The 18,010-nt window shown below is 34.8% G+C and overlaps 1 pseudogene; it reads left to right on the forward strand.

Moving 5' to 3' along the window:
- Nucleotides 1-11,204: 11,204 nt before the first annotated feature.
- Nucleotides 11,205-11,598, forward strand: LOC114507362 (annotated as a pseudogene).
- The last annotated feature ends 6,412 nt before the right edge of the window (nucleotides 11,599-18,010 follow it).

Below are 18,010 nucleotides of genomic sequence, written 5' to 3' on the forward strand. Positions count from 1 at the left end.
GAGAACTTTCCATTTTCAATTTCACATATCAGGAACAACAAAAATATATATGGCACCTCTAAAGAAAAGCATGGTCTTGTAAAATTCCAATGGCCCTTCTAGAAAAATAAGTTGGAAGGACTTCTAGAACATTCTCTGATCATTTCCCTAATTTCTTAAAGAAGAATATAATGCCACATAATATAATTATTAAAAAATGAACTTAGGAAAAAGAGAATTAAAAAAATGTTTTTCACAACATAGCCAATTGTGTGATTCTAACAAGAAGGGTCTAACAAAAAGAAAAAAAAACGCATCCATGTTTTTGTTTCCCACATGATTTACACAGAAAAGAAAATGTAGGAACTGCTTTCTACACTATTTTCTCTTAAATAATCTTAGAAATTACACCTCCCATCAGCATTTGACTCCCATTTTTGCTATATAGAAAGTTATCACCTCACTGATCATTTAACAACAGAATATGAGAAATAGCTGCAAGATGTCTCTCCTTACAATCAGAACACAGAAACAAGAGTACATGGATATTTTGTATATTATTTTAGCACATTCTTTATGTATATACAAAATCAAAATTCACACCATATTTTATCGATGTTAATTGCAACAAAATATGAAAACAAAGTTATAATCGGGACTCCACAGATCAGAGTTCTTTGAAGCAAGACAGATGACTGGGTAAAATTTCCAAGAATGGCAACTCTACTTAGTTCACCTCTCCCACAACAAAAACAATCTTTTTTCACTTACTAAATAGCATGAACTCAGCTGTGCCTGATATTAAAGAAAGCACATCTATATGTTTCACAATTATTTTATGAGAGAAAAACAGGAGACAGATTTTGTTTCCTTGAACTTTCTCTGTGAGCAAACCCTTCTGAGATAATTGATGATAGAAGAAACAAATAGTAAAACTCACATAGAGAGAGTACAGTCCAGACTGTATCCCACTAGTTTTCCCTAATCACATGTTTCATGAAATCTTTTATCAGGGCCACTAACAAGTACAAAATGGCCAACCTGAGTTTCACCTTTGTTGCCTTTTCAAAGCACATTTTTTTTCCTCTTGACACTCTAATGAAGAGTGAAATGGTACAAAGGTAGACATCAAGAAGTAAGAAGGGAAGAGGCAATGGCCTGTATAACCTGAAAACTATAGAATCAGTACCTGGGTAATTGAGTGTTGGAGGGACTTGGCAAAAAGCGAGCCACTGGCTATAATTCATTCAGATTTAAAAGAAACTCTCCTTCCAACATCAAAGCATAATGAAAAACTGAGTGCAAAATACATTGCCAACTTTTAATTATAGCATTCAGTGATCCATCCAAGGACTAATGCTGTCCAATCACTAATGTGAGAGAAGGGCATATAATGGATACAAAAATTGTTCTAAAGATGGGTGTACAAGGAGACAAGAAATTACAATTCAATTTGATGAACTAGCACCAAAAACACTTATATATTTTTTATACTGATCAATTCAATTGAGTCTCTCCTAATAGGGCATTATGTTTTGGGGGTACAAAAATGCACTTCTGCCCTTGATATTTTAAAGTATAATGGAGGTATGACCACACACTTAAATAATTTTCAAAAAAGAAGATTGTGAAAGTTCAGAAAACTGAACAATTAATACATTAAAACCCCTTACTATATAATTGTTAGGACTGCTTGAAGGTTCACTACCATACGTTAAAATCTTTGTATAAAGCAGGATAAGAACATAAAGAATAGTATCAGTCCATTCATTTCAGAATAATTTTAATTGGGAACCTACCATGTCCGTGCATTCTGCTAGATATGAGGATACAAAAGGAACAAGGCATTGCCTCTAATATGAATGCAGTTATTGTGCAATAAAAAATTGACAAGTACATGTATATATATACAACTATAGAAATAAAAAATTGTAAGTCCTAAAGAACATCTCTTATTATGTTTATTTAGTTAATTTTTATACTGATTGATAGAGATATAACTCTCTATTCTATAAATTGATGGGTGCATAAACTCACAACAATTCATAAATTTTGCAAGCTAAGTGAACTGTGTTGCAAATTCTCAGGAATTTCCCCATTGGTGCCCAGAAACTTAGTCTACAGAACACAGGGAAGAGACAGTATAGTCAATGGCACTCAAAGGTATCTACAAGTCAGAGCTCTTCAGGGAACTTTAAAAATATTACAGTTACCTAACCCCTGGTGCAGTCACTCTGTGAACCACTTTGTAACCTTTAGCCTAGTCCATGTAAACAACCTAAATTTTGGCAGGAGCAAAGAGTCACTACTGAAAGAAGCATTGGTTTATGTATTAAGAGGAGGTCAGGAACCACAAGAAAATAAAGGATATCATTGCACATCATCATCTAATGTCTCTCACTCAACTCTGTTGCTTCCAGTTCATTTACTGTGTCTCTTATAATTACTTTCTCTTCTCCTTCCCTGGTAAATCTGAAACCATATTTCATCTGGACAAAATGGCTGTCTAGGTTAACATTTCTGTAAACTAAGAAATCACCCTCAGGAAAAAAACACACACAGTGACTTAGTAATTCATTGAAAAAATAGACATAAGAGATTATTCCATACCTTTCACTAACTTCACTTAGAAATCATGGACTTATTAAGCATGAACAAGGTAGATTTTGATTGATGGCTTGCTTAAGGGGAACAAAACTCAGCAATGTGATCCATGAATTCTGGGTTTTAAAAATGTAATAATTCAATGAACATTTTGAATATCTATGCTGAATTAAATATTATTGAGTATTACAAAAATAGGCAGAGAAACATCTCAGTGCCAGAATTATTATATTAATCACTCTCCATTTGCTTTAATATATGCTTCCATTTGTATTCTTTCATTAGCAAGTAATAAATAGTATTGATCATGCACCATGTTATGTGCAAAGGATAAAATATTGAATAAAACAGGTCTAGTACTTGTTTTATTGGATAATACTTTCCAAGGAGTAGAGACAGTAAGGAATAGAGACAGGTCTGGAAACTACAGCATAGTGTGACAAGTAGAGAATGCTCTGAAAGATCAATGCAAGGACACATAACCACATTCATGGGGATGGTAGGTCACTGAAGAATTTCTGGAATTTTGACTTCTAAACTGAGACTTGACATACAAATAGGAGCTATTCAGTTTAAAAATAAACAAGAAATGCTCCAGGAAGGGTGAATGTGAACTTTTAGAGATGCAACTAGAAGGGCCAGATTTTAAGTTGTGAAATCATGTAGGAAATTGGATTATATATTAATAAGAGCACTAAAAGGTTTAACTGTGAAAAGAGTAAATCAGGTTTATCTTTCAATAAATTCACTCAGCCTTCCAGGTTGAGAATAAGTTGGAGAAACTTATTCTGAAGACTAGCCCTATGGAATACAACCAGTTAGAAAGCTAATCGAGTAATCTAGGTTAGTAATGATTGAAGGTATGACTTAAAGTAATAGATAGGAAGATGTAAAACAAAAGTGATTGAAACTGAGCAATGTTAGAGAAATAGCACAGAAGGTACCCGACAATATTCTGGATGTAAGTGTGGTGGTTTGGATAAAAGCAGAAAAGAAGATAGAGGCTAGAGAAGATATTTTGGATATGTTAACTTTTCAGTGACCAGGCAGACATCCAAATTAGATATTAAATAAGTAGTTTGATGTGAAGTCTAGACTGAAATTCAGGAGAGAAAACAAGCTGCATATACAGGTTTGGGCAACAATCCACAAACAGTAACTGAAACCATGGGAGTAAAAATATGACTCAGTTTTAGTTTGTAAAAGATGTAAGATAGAAAAAAAGGCCAACAAAGGTGGAGGATGCTCAAAGTACTGAGGAGAAGCGACCAGAGAAAACTCAAGAGTGGTATTTATAGGAAGCCTCAGGAAGTTCATCAAGAAGGATGGAGTGTTCAATTGTGCCATATACTGTTGAAAGTTCAAATGAAAAGATTAAGGAGTTTCAAGACTGTCAGTTGATTTCACAGCAGAAACTTTGCAGGCCAGAAGAGAATGGAATGAAATATTCAAAGTGATGAAAAGCAAGGACTTACAACCAAGATTATTCTACCCAACCAAGCTATCATTTAGAATCAAAGGACAGATAAAGGCTTTTCAGACCACCCTCCCCCCCAAAAAAAGCTAAAGGAGTTCATCACCATCAAACCAGTATTACAATAAATGTTAAAGGATTTGAAGAAGAAAGGAGGAAGAAGAAGGAGGAAGAAAGAACGAAGAAGAAGAAGAAAAACTATAAATAATAAAATGACAATAAGGCCATATCTACTCACAATTACTTTAATTGTAAATGGATTAAATGATCCAATCAAAACACATAGGGTGGCTGAATAGATTAAAAAAAAAGAATAACCTTATTTGTGCTGTCTACAAGAGACTCACTTTAGATGAAAAGACACATGCAGACTAAAGGAAAGGGATGGAAAAAGATATTTCATGAAAATTAAAACAAACAAAAAGCTGGGTAAAATAACTTATACCAGACAAAATAGGCTTTTAGCACAAAAGCTATGACAAGAGACAAAAAAGAACCCAGGAATTCAACTTCTGTGTATTTATTGGGAGAAACCCAAAACACTATAGCAGCATTATTTACAGTAGCCAAGATATAAAGGCAACACAAATGTCCATCAATAGATGAACGGATAAAGAAGAAGTACTGCATATATACAACAGAGTATGACTCAGTCATAAAACAGAATAAATCCTTGCTATCTCCCACAACATAACATGGAGGGACCTAGAGGAAATTGTGCTGAGTAAAATGTCAGCCAGAGAAAGATAAATGCCATATTATTTCACTTATACATAGAATCTAAAAACAAACAAACAAACCAAAAACCAAACTTACAGATACGGAGAATATCTTAATGGTTGCCATATAGGAGTGGCATTTCAGGGCAATGGGTGAAAAAGGAGAAAGCATTAAGAAGAATGAATTAGTAGTTACAAAATAATCATGGGGATGTGTAGTATAGGGAATATAATAAAATGTATTGTAATTACAGTATATGGCATCAAATAGGTAATAGACTTTTCAGGGTGATCACTTCATAAGTTATATAAATGACTAATAACTATGTGTACATCTGAAACTAATATAATATTGCATGCTAAGTGTAACTGAAAAACGAATTATTTTTTAAAGATAAGAAGTCTTTGTTTAGCATAACAATTTTTTTCAGATACCTTAAAATGGACATGAATGCCTCCTCTAGTCAGAATATTGGTGTTGTTTATTTGCTTTTCATTTTGTTTTTTTAACTTCAAGTAGGTTTTTTGCATGCTTCCTCTTCCTTGGTAGAGGCTTTACTTTCTACAATTGATTTGAAACTGGGTTTTTAATAATGTCTACTCCATAACCAGCTTAAAAAGAGTGATCCTAGTCATAGGCACTAAGTGTTTCTCAAAAAATAATGTTCATTTGTCATTAGTCATGCAAATCCTGATATGAAATTATAACACTAGATAATAGGCTCTATGAGAACATGAAATAAATGAATCTAGTTTCAACACCATTATATGTCCCAGCATTAAACAGTATAACTGGCACAAGTTAAATGGTCAAAATATATTTAGACTGAGTGAATGAATGAGTGAATGAATGAATGAATGAATGTAGCACCAAGAGCTAAATTATCTGATAGTTCCACTATTTATAGTTTGCAAAATGGAGATGGATTCTGGGGAAAGAATCAATTGGAATGCAAAAATAAATATCAACTGATCTGAGAAGAAACTAAAGGAATGGTTTATCCTAATTAGCAAAAATAAAAATCCTCTGTACAACCCTTAGATGCATTCATGCATATACTGTCCAGCAAAGGTATTTAGCTGAGTAAATGCTATTAAGGATTATTAGAAAACACAGAGCCAAAAATAACTGAACAAGTGGCTAATGTGACAACAAACAAAATCAGCAATGACAAGAGCAAAATAAGTGCAATGTGGAAGCAACAATTTAAATGACTCATTCAGGATAATATGTTGCAAATTAATGGTGGGCCCTTGGTAAATCATTTTAAGTCACTTTCTTTACATCTGGTTTACTAACCACCACACTAAATGTCATTTACTTGCTCTCCATTTCCCTGCTACAAAATATTGTGAACAATAACTCCTTTGCTATGATTGCAATAATTTAATTTCCTCAGTTTCTTGTCCGTTTTATAGCATATTCAGTTAAATTCTTTGAGTACAATCATCCCTCAGTACCCCTGAGGGTTTGTTCCTGGGACCCTCCCCCTTGGGTACCAAAGTCCACAGATGCTCAAGTCCCTTACATTGAATGTTATGCATATAGCCCACAAACCCTCCTGTATACTTTAAATCATCTCTAGGTTACTTATAATATCTAATATAATGAGAAAGCAATGCAAATAGTTGTTATACTGCATTGTTTAGAGAATAACAACAAGAAAAGTCTGTATATGTTCAGTCCAGATGCAACCCTCATAGGCCTAAGTGCATAGTGCACATCAGCAAAAATGTAACCTTTTTTCCTTGAATACTTTCAATCCAAGGTTGTTTGAATCCAGGGATGGGGAACCAATAGACAGGGAGGACTGATTGTGTATGAATATTATTAGTGGGCAGAAATCCTGTTCCAAGACAAAATAGTAAATAAAATGTGGAACTAAAGGCACACCCACATACCAACCACCCCATCCCCTAGCCCAAAATAATCTTACAGAAACAATTGTAATCAGGTTGGAGGAGGTGGTGGATCTCTAGGATAAAAGCAAAACAAAGTCAAATGGAACTGGTAGGTAGAGATGGAAGAGTTACAACCCTTTCTGCCACAATCAACAAAATAGTCATCCAGGAGAGTTTTAAAAATAAGTAAAATGATCTCCCTCGACATAAATCCGAATCAGGGATTGGTTCAGTGGCCTGGGTATCCAAACATTTTATTTACCTGCTCTGACATTCCAGGGTTATTACCTTCATCCTTTGTCTTGTCTATTCATGCTGCAAGATAGCTGCCACAATTTCAGAGATTTCATGTAGATAAAATACAGCTTACAGGGATTTTTTCCACTCCTTACTTCTCTTTTTGGGGGAGATAAATATTTCTTAAAAGCCCTCCAAAAGGCTTTTCCTCAACTTTCATTATCCAAGAGTAGGTCACATATCCATGACCCACGGGTGTATAACTTTTGGCATCTCAGTGCCACACTGGAAGAAGAAGAGCTGTTTTGGGCCACACATTAAATAATCACAAAAAGATCTCATAATATTTTCAGTAAATTTATGATTTTGTGTTGGGCTGCATTCATAGCCATCCTGGGCTGCATGCAGCCTGGGGGTTGCAGATTGGATACCCCTACATGTTTTCTAAACACAAGCTCTGCCAATAAGAACAGAGGAACATGTGAAGTGGTAGCAACCAATTGAGTCAGTATTTTCTTTTGGTCAGACCACTCACAGCACACTTGGCATTTTCTTTCCTCAGTCTCATTTCTCTCGATCAACTCTTCCAGGCTGACTTTATCACCTATTATATAAACCTAAACAAAGGTGGCATTTTGTCTCATGGGGAGTTTATATATGAAGAGTATTGCAATTTCCCTGCATAGATATTTTTGCCTCTTGAATTTCAAGGTTTGTAATTGATCACATGAACAAATAACATGAAAGTAAAAGGTGCAACTGCACAAGCAAAAGAGTTGGAAAAAAGCTATTTTTGTATAAAACCAATTCCTGTTAGCTGAATAAATCACGAAAGTTTTTCAATGATTTTAATAATATTTTATTTACAAAGTATTGCATTTTTGGTATGAAAGGTGAAAGCTTAGCTTAATGTGTTTGGATTGTGTTAAATAAAAAATCTTGCCTAGAGTCTTGCTATTTTAAATTATAGTATTCTGCATTTTTTGGTACAGTACCATTGCTATATCCACCAAAAACTAAAGACTCTCTCACACCTATTCTAGAAATTCTATAATCTACAAATCAGAAAGATTTGTAACACAAAGAAGAATGTGATGTTAAAAATATTATAAAATCATAATTTTTAAATCTGTAAGTTATTACTAGTCTAAACCTCTTTTTTAATAGATAAGAAAATAGAGACTCTGAGATATGAAATGAACTGCCCAGGGATCACACAATAACTATGAAACAATGCTGAGATTTTAAGAAATCTAACAGAAATTATTTCTACTTCAGAATTGCCCTCTACACTAACATTTAATAAAAATTCTCTAATTTCAATCTAAAAACTAAAAGTGCTCATAAACTAAGGCAATTTGGCTAACTGAAAGTTAATCATAGTCCCTTTTCATTTCGATTTTAGCCACCAAATCTTTCTAAAAGGAAATATTTGTTTCCTTCTTTGCTTTATTGGACTGAATATTACTTAATGTACTCTGGATTATTTCTGATCTAGAAATATATTTGATATCTTTATAATGAGTACCATTTTTATGGTTCTGTGACCAGATTTTGAGTTATAAAGTGAAGCAGAGTTTTTTATTACTAGTCCTAGATCATTCCTTGGACAATGTTCATTTGATCAGTTCATGAGATTGTTTTGTTTCTAAAACACAGCTCTTTTCTTTAGATGTCCATCTTTGTATTAAATCAGATGTCAAGCACAGAAAAAATTCTGATTGAGATTTGTTATTTACCTTTATTTTGGTCTTTCCATAGATCTAATATTTTCCAGTTTTTTTATTGGAAATGGCAGATCAATGATGAATGATTTGAGGATATGAAAGATTTAGTCACTGTCTAATTCTCTGGTATGATGATACAAAACCAGCATTAATAAAGGGCATCAGGAAGCCTTACAAGTGTTTGTTGAGAGCAAACTGCTTTTCTTTTTTCTTTTCTTTTCTTTTCTTTTCTTTTCTTTTCTTTTCTTTTCTTTTCTTTTCTCTTTTCTCTTTTCTTTTCTTTTCTTTTCTTTTTTTCTTTTCTCTTTTCTCTTTTCTTTTCTTTTCTTTTCTTTTCTTTCTTTTCTGGAGAGTTGAGAATACATGCAGCCTCCTTTTATCTGCCTCACTTAAAATTAAGTTACTTAGGAAAACCTTGAAGCATTCTTCTAGAAGTGGAACAATTATTCTGACACATAGGCCATATATATATATTTTTTGGGGGGGGGGCTTCTTAGTAAACCAGTTGTGCTAATACGTAGTAGGTTCATGGCTTCCAGGGCTGCAAATTCTGAATTAGCTTATCTTCTCTTATTTAATTCAAGGTTGGTAAGGGTTAGGTAGGATGGGATAGGATAAGATAGGGCCAAACAGAGCAAGATCAGGTAAGACTTTGTAACTTAGGAAGTATCTCAAAACTGTGTTTCAGAAGCTTTGAAAAAAATGGTCTCAAAATGTATAATTTAGTCAATAAATAGTAGTTAAAATAATCATGAATACACTTAATTAAAAATATTAATTCCTTGTGAGAATTTTGCTCTCCACTTTTCTGTGGGTCTTCTGTGGCTCTATGGATAAGATTAACTTAAAAATTACATCCTCATGTTATTTTGGCTGCAAAACATAAATAAAGTATAAAATATATCTGTTTTAGACTGGTTACAGTACAAGGTGAATATTGTTTTGTAACAATTTAACATAGCCCAGAAAAGTGAAAATGAAGTTGATGGTATGTATGGTCATTTCCAACTGTAAGTAAGGTGAGTAATCACTAATGTGGCTGAATCATCATCATCAACTTAGATGCTGAACCCTTCATGTTATTCAAGATATGAGTTCTACAGACTATAACTTTACTTATAAGACACTATTACATCAAATAAACTACATAGATTTCACTGATGTAGAACTTCTATTAGCCCTATTTTTGGAAGTTTTGTTCTACTTCACAGAAGTTTTAATTTCCCATTTTCAAAAACTTATGTTAACTCAGTAGTTTCCTCTGTGCATACTGGTGAATTTTATATATTTTTCTAGCTTTACAGCTCTATCTTTATCTCTTTATGTATCTATTTCTGTCCCATATTTGCTAAAACAACATTGATTATTACTTGTACATGTAATTACTTGTACATTATTACTTGCACTCATGAAAATAAATACATAAAAACCACTACCAATTTTAATATTCTTTCCTTTTAATATCCTTTGAAATGCAAGTTTTAAAGTGTGTTTTAGAAAAAGACATATGGTACATGATTATGCATTCCCACCCCATCTCCATCCTGGGAACAATTTATCTCTGAAACAATGGTGAAAGAGACTAGTAACCTATAAATGAGTATCATATTAAGATTATAAGTAATAACTTGGTCCCAAAAAAGAAACACTTTCTTCTCTCATTGCAGGTAGAAGTTAGTATTAAACCCAAGATAGGTAATGGACTTTTATGCACAATTTGAAGAATGATATCAGCCAGATGGTAGAAAAAGAGGTTTCAACCCTCAACCCTACACAGAAACACCAATTTTGGCAACCTTCTACAGAAGAGATACCTTCTTCAATAAATGGTATTGGGAAAACTAGATATTCACATGCAAAAGAATAAAAATGGACTCATAACATATACAAAATCAACTTACAATCAGAGATTAAAGGTAGAACTTAAAATTATAAAGTTCCTAGAAGAAAAGATAAGGAAAGCATTCCTTGACATTGGTCTTGGCAATGTTTTTCTTTGGATATGAGACCAAAAGCATAGGCAACAAAAGTAAAAACAAACAAATGTAATTACATCAAACTAAAAGAAATTCATAAACAAAATGGAGGCACAATGGTAGAAAATATTTTTATATTCACTGATATATCTATAAGTATGAAAAACCATATAGCAATTAAGGGTTTACTCTCCAAAATACATAAGGAACCCATACAACTCAATATTTTTTTAAAAAAAACTGATAAAAAATGGGCAAAGGGCTTAAATATACATTTTCCAAAGATGACATACAAATGGCAACAGGTACAATGAAATGGAGCCCAACATCACTAATCATCAGAAAAATACAAATGAAAACCACAATTAGATAACTCTCACTCACATTAGGATGTCTATTATTTAAAAAGAAAAAAATAACAAATCTTGGCAAGAAGAAGAGGAAAAAGGGAACCCTGGTATATATTAATGTGTATATACACTGGTACAGTCATTATGCAAAACTACATGGAGGACCCTCAAAAAATTAAAAATAAAACCATCCTATTCTCTTTCCCACCCTGACTGCTTAGAGGCCACCCACCACCATGAATGACCCAGCAACCGTCTGGACCAGGACGCTTACAACCAACAGACTGCTTCACAGGAAAAAAAAACAGTCATTGCCATCTTTCACCCTGAAAAGGCAACAGTATCTAAGACAGAAATTTGTGAAAAACTGGCCAATATGTGTAAAACCACACCAGATGTCATCTTTTGTTTGGATTCAGAAACCATTTTGGGGGTGACAAGATAACTGGCTTTGGCATGACTTATTATTCCTTGGATTACACAGAGAAAGATGGACCTACACATAGACTCACAAGACATGACTTGTATGAGAAGAAGAAGACCTCGAGAAAACAGCAAAAGGAACACAAGAACAGAATGAAGAAAGTCAGGAGGACTACAAAGGCCAAAATCGGTGCTGACAAAAAGTGAGTTGCAGATTGGACAACAGAGGTAGTAAAGATTTTTCAAGGGCTTTTTTAGTGGTAATTGTGCAAATTTTTCATGAGAGAATTAATAAACTAAGAACTTTTATGTGTGGGGGGCGGGGAGGAGTGGCCCTATGATCTAACAATCATACTTCTGGTATTTATCCAAAGAAACTGAAATCAGTACCTCAGAGAGATATCTACACTTTCATGTTCATTGTGGCATTATTCAAAATAGCCAAGATATGAAAACCTAAATATTCATCATTACATGAATGGATAAAGAAAATGTGGTATTACACACCTACAATGGAATATTATTCAGTCTTTTAAAAAAAGAAAATACTGCCATTTGCAGCAACATGAGTGTACTTGGAGTTCACTATGCTAAGTGAAATAAAATAGACACAAAAAGACAAAATACTGCATAGTATCACTTATATTTGGAATCTAAAATAGCCAAACTCATAGAAGCAAAAAGTAGAAGTATAGTTGCCAGCCACTTAGGGGAGGTGAAAAAGAAAGGTGATAGTTAAAAATACAAAGTTTCAGTTATGTAAGATAAAATTCTGCAGATCATATCTGTAAGTAACAATATTGTATGCCGGAGGAAACTTTGGGCAGTGATGGATATTTTTACAGCCTTGATGACGGTGGTCATTTCATGGGTTTATACTTATACCCAAACACATCAAGTTGCATACTTGAAATATGTCAAATTTTATAAGGTAATCATGCCTTAATCAAGTGGTTTAAAATAATACCCTTTGTGACAGCATGGATGAAACTGGAGAGCTTTATGCTAAGTGAAATAAGCCAGGTGGTGAAAGACAAATACCATATGATCTCACCTATAAGTGGAAACTAATCAACAAAACAAACAAGCAAGCAAAAATATAACCAGAGACATTGAAATTAAGAACAATCTGACAGTAACCAGAGGAGAGGTGGGAGAGGATAATGGAGGGGGAGAAGGGAAGGGTTTTCAGAAACAACTATAAAGAACTCATGGACAAAACCAAGGGGAGGTGGAACCAGAGGAGGGAAGTGGGGATGGCTAGGGGTGGGGGACTAGTGGGGGGTAAATGCAGACAACTGTGCTTGAACAACAATAAAACAATTAAAGAATAAAAAATAAGAATGAAATAAATTAGAGTAGCAAGTTTTTAAAAATACAAAAACAAAAACCAATTTGATGGAATTACAAGGTTTAGGGCCAATATTATGGGTAGCTCAAAGATGATTTCCTGTCTTTGCATTTGCTTTTAATTGAAAATGAATGAGTAGTTGCCCTACCTACTCTTCCACAGCTTAAGTTGGAGGGCAGAGAGAAAGGAAAAAAGAACTCAATATAGTAATTTCTGATGCTTTTTCCTCATCACGAGAGAAAAGTTATCTCCTCCATTAACACCAATGTGGCCACACTCTCACTACCTTTCAAGCCATTTCTTTAAGATATTTCCTCTGTGCTGTCCTGATCTAACAGGACAGCACAAGAGAATATTTTAATCATTGATACACAGCTGGTAAGGTACGTCCTGTATGTAAATACTTTTAGTTTGCTCACAGGAATTCGATCTTTAATATTCTATTTATCCCAGAAACATTTTGTGCTCATAGAATGAAATCCCAAAGCTAAGAAGCCAAACACTTCCATTGTCAGAGGAACCTCAGCTATGACCAGCATAGTGACTTTTACAAGCCTAAATCCAACAAATTCCTGGAACCACAGCTTTCTCTCCAACTTGCAGTCTATTTGAGAACACGATACATGACACAACCACTGGCCTGCAGTGACCGCAGAATGATGTGGATGGCTCATTGAAGCAGGAGAAAAACATACACAGAGACAACTAGGTCCTGTGGGGAAATGGGGATGAAACGGCCACTCTCTCTAGTGGGGAGCACCTCGGCCACCCTCCCTAGGGGAGAGCATCCTGTTCTCCCACTCGAGCAGGCTTTTATTTGGGTTCGTTTACATAGGAATTCAGGTAAAGCTCATTACTCATTGCCAGGAAGTAAGGATCAAACAATAGATAACAAAGAAGTCTGAGGGCCTATTCTGAGTCAGGGTCAGATAGCTAAAGAGCTGCAAAACTTTGAGGAACAAACTTACTTATTCCTTGGACACTTATCATTTAATTGAGAGCATTCTAAACAAAGCAAGTTTCATAGGATTTTACATATTCTTTCTTAGGCCTGATCACCCAGGGAACTTGCCCTTTCCATCACAGGGCTGGACCACCCTCTGTCATTGTTTCAGGCTTAGATGGAGCAAGGGAAGTAAGGCAGCCAAGAGATTAGGAGATTTTCTCGCAGACAATGAGGACTCAGGTTTTGTCAAAGCCGAGGGGCGAGGGTCCATCACCCCTTTTGCTGTAGCCCCCAAAGCCCTTCCTTGGGGGCCTCCCACGTGATGGTGCCTGTCTTAGGTTGTTCCCCCCTTGGGGAATCTTACCCATCATTGGCTAACCAACCAAGCATTGGGGGCCAGGCAGGGTGAAGTAAAAGTAGCAGAAGCAGTGCCCCTGCCAGGGAGATAAGCCTTTGTCTCCTTGGTGGTTTATGGTCCAAGATCATTCCCTCAGCCTTAGCCTTGGCGGGTGTTACAGCTTCTGATACCAGGCAGGGCAGTTCCCAACAGTACAAATTATAAATTTTAACTGCAATCAACAAAACCAACTCTGGCTAATTTAGACAAACAGAAAAGGAGGCTGGGGTGGGGAATATGGCATTGCTGATAGAAACAAAGGAAGAGCCAGAGAACCAGGTCAATAAAGGGAAGGAACAGAAGCAGTGCCAGTGATTGGGTAATGCACTAATAACAGTATCTCTTTGATGGTTTCCTGGTCGTGGAAGAACCATTGGTCTTTCTATTTCTGCTCAAGTTTATAATTCCAGGGATCCATTTCTTAAAATTTGGTAACCAAAAAAAGAAAGAAAAAAGTAGGGCTATTTTTTGAAAACTGACATCACAACTGTACCTCACAATAAAGATGTTAAGCCCAAAGGAGAATACCAGGTGCTAATACCACAAGAAGGAGTGCATACTGGTTACATTAAAATAAGATTTGCTCAAAGCAAGCATGCAGTTTATCTTCACCACCCCCAAAAGTATCAAGATAGTTTTTATTACCAAAGTTAAGAGTAAAGACTCTGAAAAAAAAATGAGTTAAGAAATTAGAAAAATACCCAGGATTAAAACAAAATCATGGCAATTTTCATTTTGGTGCATTTTCCAGCATACAATCAGTGCTTTGATATATGATAATAATGCTTGGTACAAATTTTGGGTGAAATTCAGATTCTTAACACAAGAACTGGAAAAACGGGGAGAGATTTTATTAATCCAAGAATGTCTGCAATAGGGAAATGTCTATTTTAGAATATTTATGTTACTGTTAAATACATAAAGTTGATCCAAGTCATCATAATTAATAGCAGTCCAAAGCAAACTTCTCCTCTTATGGTTAAATAAGGGCCAGAAATAATGTTTTACATAACTAGCAAATAGTAGCAAACATATTGCTAATAATAATTTTCAAAAATAGCTAAAATGCTGGCAGAATTGTAGAACCTTAATGCTGGCAGAACTTAAGAACCTTATGGGTATTTTTACCCATTATCATTTGCATTTCGTGATGTAGGCTCCATTAGTAGTACCGCTTAATGGATGAAGGAGGTGAAACACCATGTAGGTACTATTATTATCACTTTTACAGACAAAGGTATTAAGACCACAAAACCAATAACTGGAAAGATACAGATAATGACCTCATAATAGTGATTTTCGGTCTAACAATCAAAAATCACTCCAGAAATCTTGTTAAGGATGTCATCGTGCTTAGGAATCTATTTCTTTGGGTCACAAGAACAAGTAAACTTCAGCCAATTCCCCTCAGAAGTTATCCTGAATCAAGAACCAGCGGGTCTGAGCTAATGAAGTATTACCACATTTGTAGCCATGAAAAGCACCAACAGCACCAGAACAGATATAAGAATGGGTCACAGACCACAATACTGTCAACTGATGTCATACCACAGTTCAAACAGGGAATATTCTTGCCAACAAAGTTATTTTTCCACTTAACACATTTTTTTGAATGTCACTGAGTCATCTTTTTAAAAGTGGGTTTCATCTGAGTCATCCTAGCTACCAAATCACAAAATCTTTAACAAAATTTACAAGCAAGTCTAAGGACAATAGTGTGTGCTCCTGAAAACTTGGGTGCAAGTAAGACTAAATGACAGTAAATTAACCGCCATTTACCAGAGCTGATAGTTGCTTGAATTAGAAGAAAATCATAGAGTTTGGCAAAAATTCAGGAAATAAATTGTACAGAATGCCTTTGTATACTATCTGGTTTTTGAAATAACAGTGAATGTTTTAGAATTTAATGATCCTCCTGCTATGCTTCTTAGAATAGTACCTTCTCAGTAGGCTTTTCATGGCCAGTAGTTTCAGGTTTCAACCCATTAGCCAGTGAATAAAGTATTAAATACCAATTATTTATTTACTATGTTATTCGTGCTACTGGAGAGGCAAAGGACGTGATTGCTTTCCACAAATAGCTCATCTCACGCATCAAAAGTTTTCAAGTATGTACCTGGGTATGCTGAATTCCACTTAATATCACTAGTGAAAAAATGTCCAGCCTTTCCTTGAGAAGTATCCAAGCCACATCTCCTATATAGGTAGGCTCTCTGGATTCAAACTAATTTTTTTTAAGACAACTAAACAGTATTAAGAGACAGATGAAGGACACCAATACATAATACAGAATATTTGTTTGGAAAAATTATTTTCTTACCCCTAATAATCAGTCTCTGAAAAGTTCAAAGTAGTAGCTATCATATTAAGAAAATATGCATCACCCTGACTGGTGTGGCTTAGTTGGTTGGGATGTCATCCCATGCATCCAAAGGTTAATGGTTTGACTCTGGTCAGGGCATTCACCTGGGTTGTGTGTTTGATCTCTGGTCAGGGTACATATGGAGGCAGCTGATCCATGTTTCTGTCTCACACTGATATTTCTTTCTTTCTCTCTCTCTTTCTTTCTCCCTCTTCCTCCCCCACCCCCTCAAAATAATGAATAAAAAAGTCTTCAGGTGAAGACAAAATAAATAAGTAAATAAGTAAGTAAGTAAATAAATAAATAAATAAATAGAATAACATATCAATAAAGCAATGAGGAACCTTAATTCAATGATATTGAAAAATAGCCTTTTTATGGTAATTCTAGCAAACTTGAAAATAAATGATGACATTCACTACCAAAAGGTACTTTTCCTTTATAAATTTAAATATTTCACTGTAAATTAAGTTGTGTAGTTTTTTTGTTTGTTTTTGGGAGCAGGGAGCTTGTTTGCTTTTTTGTCTTCAAACCCTTACTCTATACAGTTGGTTTGAAAAAGTATTTGTTGAAATGAATAAAAATTGAAATATTATGATACAACTAAATATGTATAGGTAAAAGATTTAAACATTGCAAACTTGTTATACATAGGCAGGTAGCTAGTACATAGAGAGGATGGTTGTTTCTTAAATTCCATTCATTCTTATCCTGGGTAAATCTACTCCTCAAAAGAGATTATTGAACTGATAGAAAGCTGCTCATTACTGCAATACTTCATTATAATGGCAGACAATTCTTGTGTTTTTCTTCTAGTACAACCAAAACATCTAACAGGAGATAGCAGGTTAATCTGGGCATGGTAATCCCTTGTCATGGAGAAAGACTCAGTGGAGATCACATCTATCTTTTCTTCTTTACCTTCAAATAAGGGATGGAAAATTCAGACACCAAAACTCTTGACTTCAAAATCCTGTTCCATGAGCCCCTGTGGAGGCTGCCTTAGAAAGTCAGGAGAAAACTCACCACATGACATCTGGCTTTGTCACCATTACAATTCCCTACACTAAATTTCAACAAAAAAAGAAGATATCTGTTTTTCATATAACAATCTAAACAAAACTATCGTTGGAACAAAATCATGGGGTACTAAAAATTGTAGATCACTGTTAAATGAGCTTTGTTCCCTTTGAAGTAGAAAAGTTAGCTCTTGCTGGTGTGGCTCAGTGGATTGAGTGCCAGCCTGCAAACTAAAGGATCGCCAGTTCAATTCTCAGTCTAAGGCACATGCCTGGGTTGTAGGCCAGGTCCCTTGTAGGGCATGAATGAGAGGCTACCAAACATTGATGTTTCTCTCCCTCTCATTCTTGCTCCCTTCCCCCCTCTCTAAAAATAAATAAAATAAAATGTTTAATAAAATACAGTAGCAAAGTTGAATAACCATCTATTTATTGCAGTGTTACAGCCACTCAAAACATTTTGCTCAATTCTCTGGAAAGTGTTTTTCAACAAGATGGTCCAAACTTTACTTTGTTCTTTGGTGGAAAATATTCAACTCTTAAA

Source organism: Phyllostomus discolor, chromosome 3 (assembly GCF_004126475.2).
Source record: "Phyllostomus discolor isolate MPI-MPIP mPhyDis1 chromosome 3, mPhyDis1.pri.v3, whole genome shotgun sequence".
Taxonomy (NCBI): Eukaryota; Metazoa; Chordata; class Mammalia; order Chiroptera; family Phyllostomidae; genus Phyllostomus; species Phyllostomus discolor.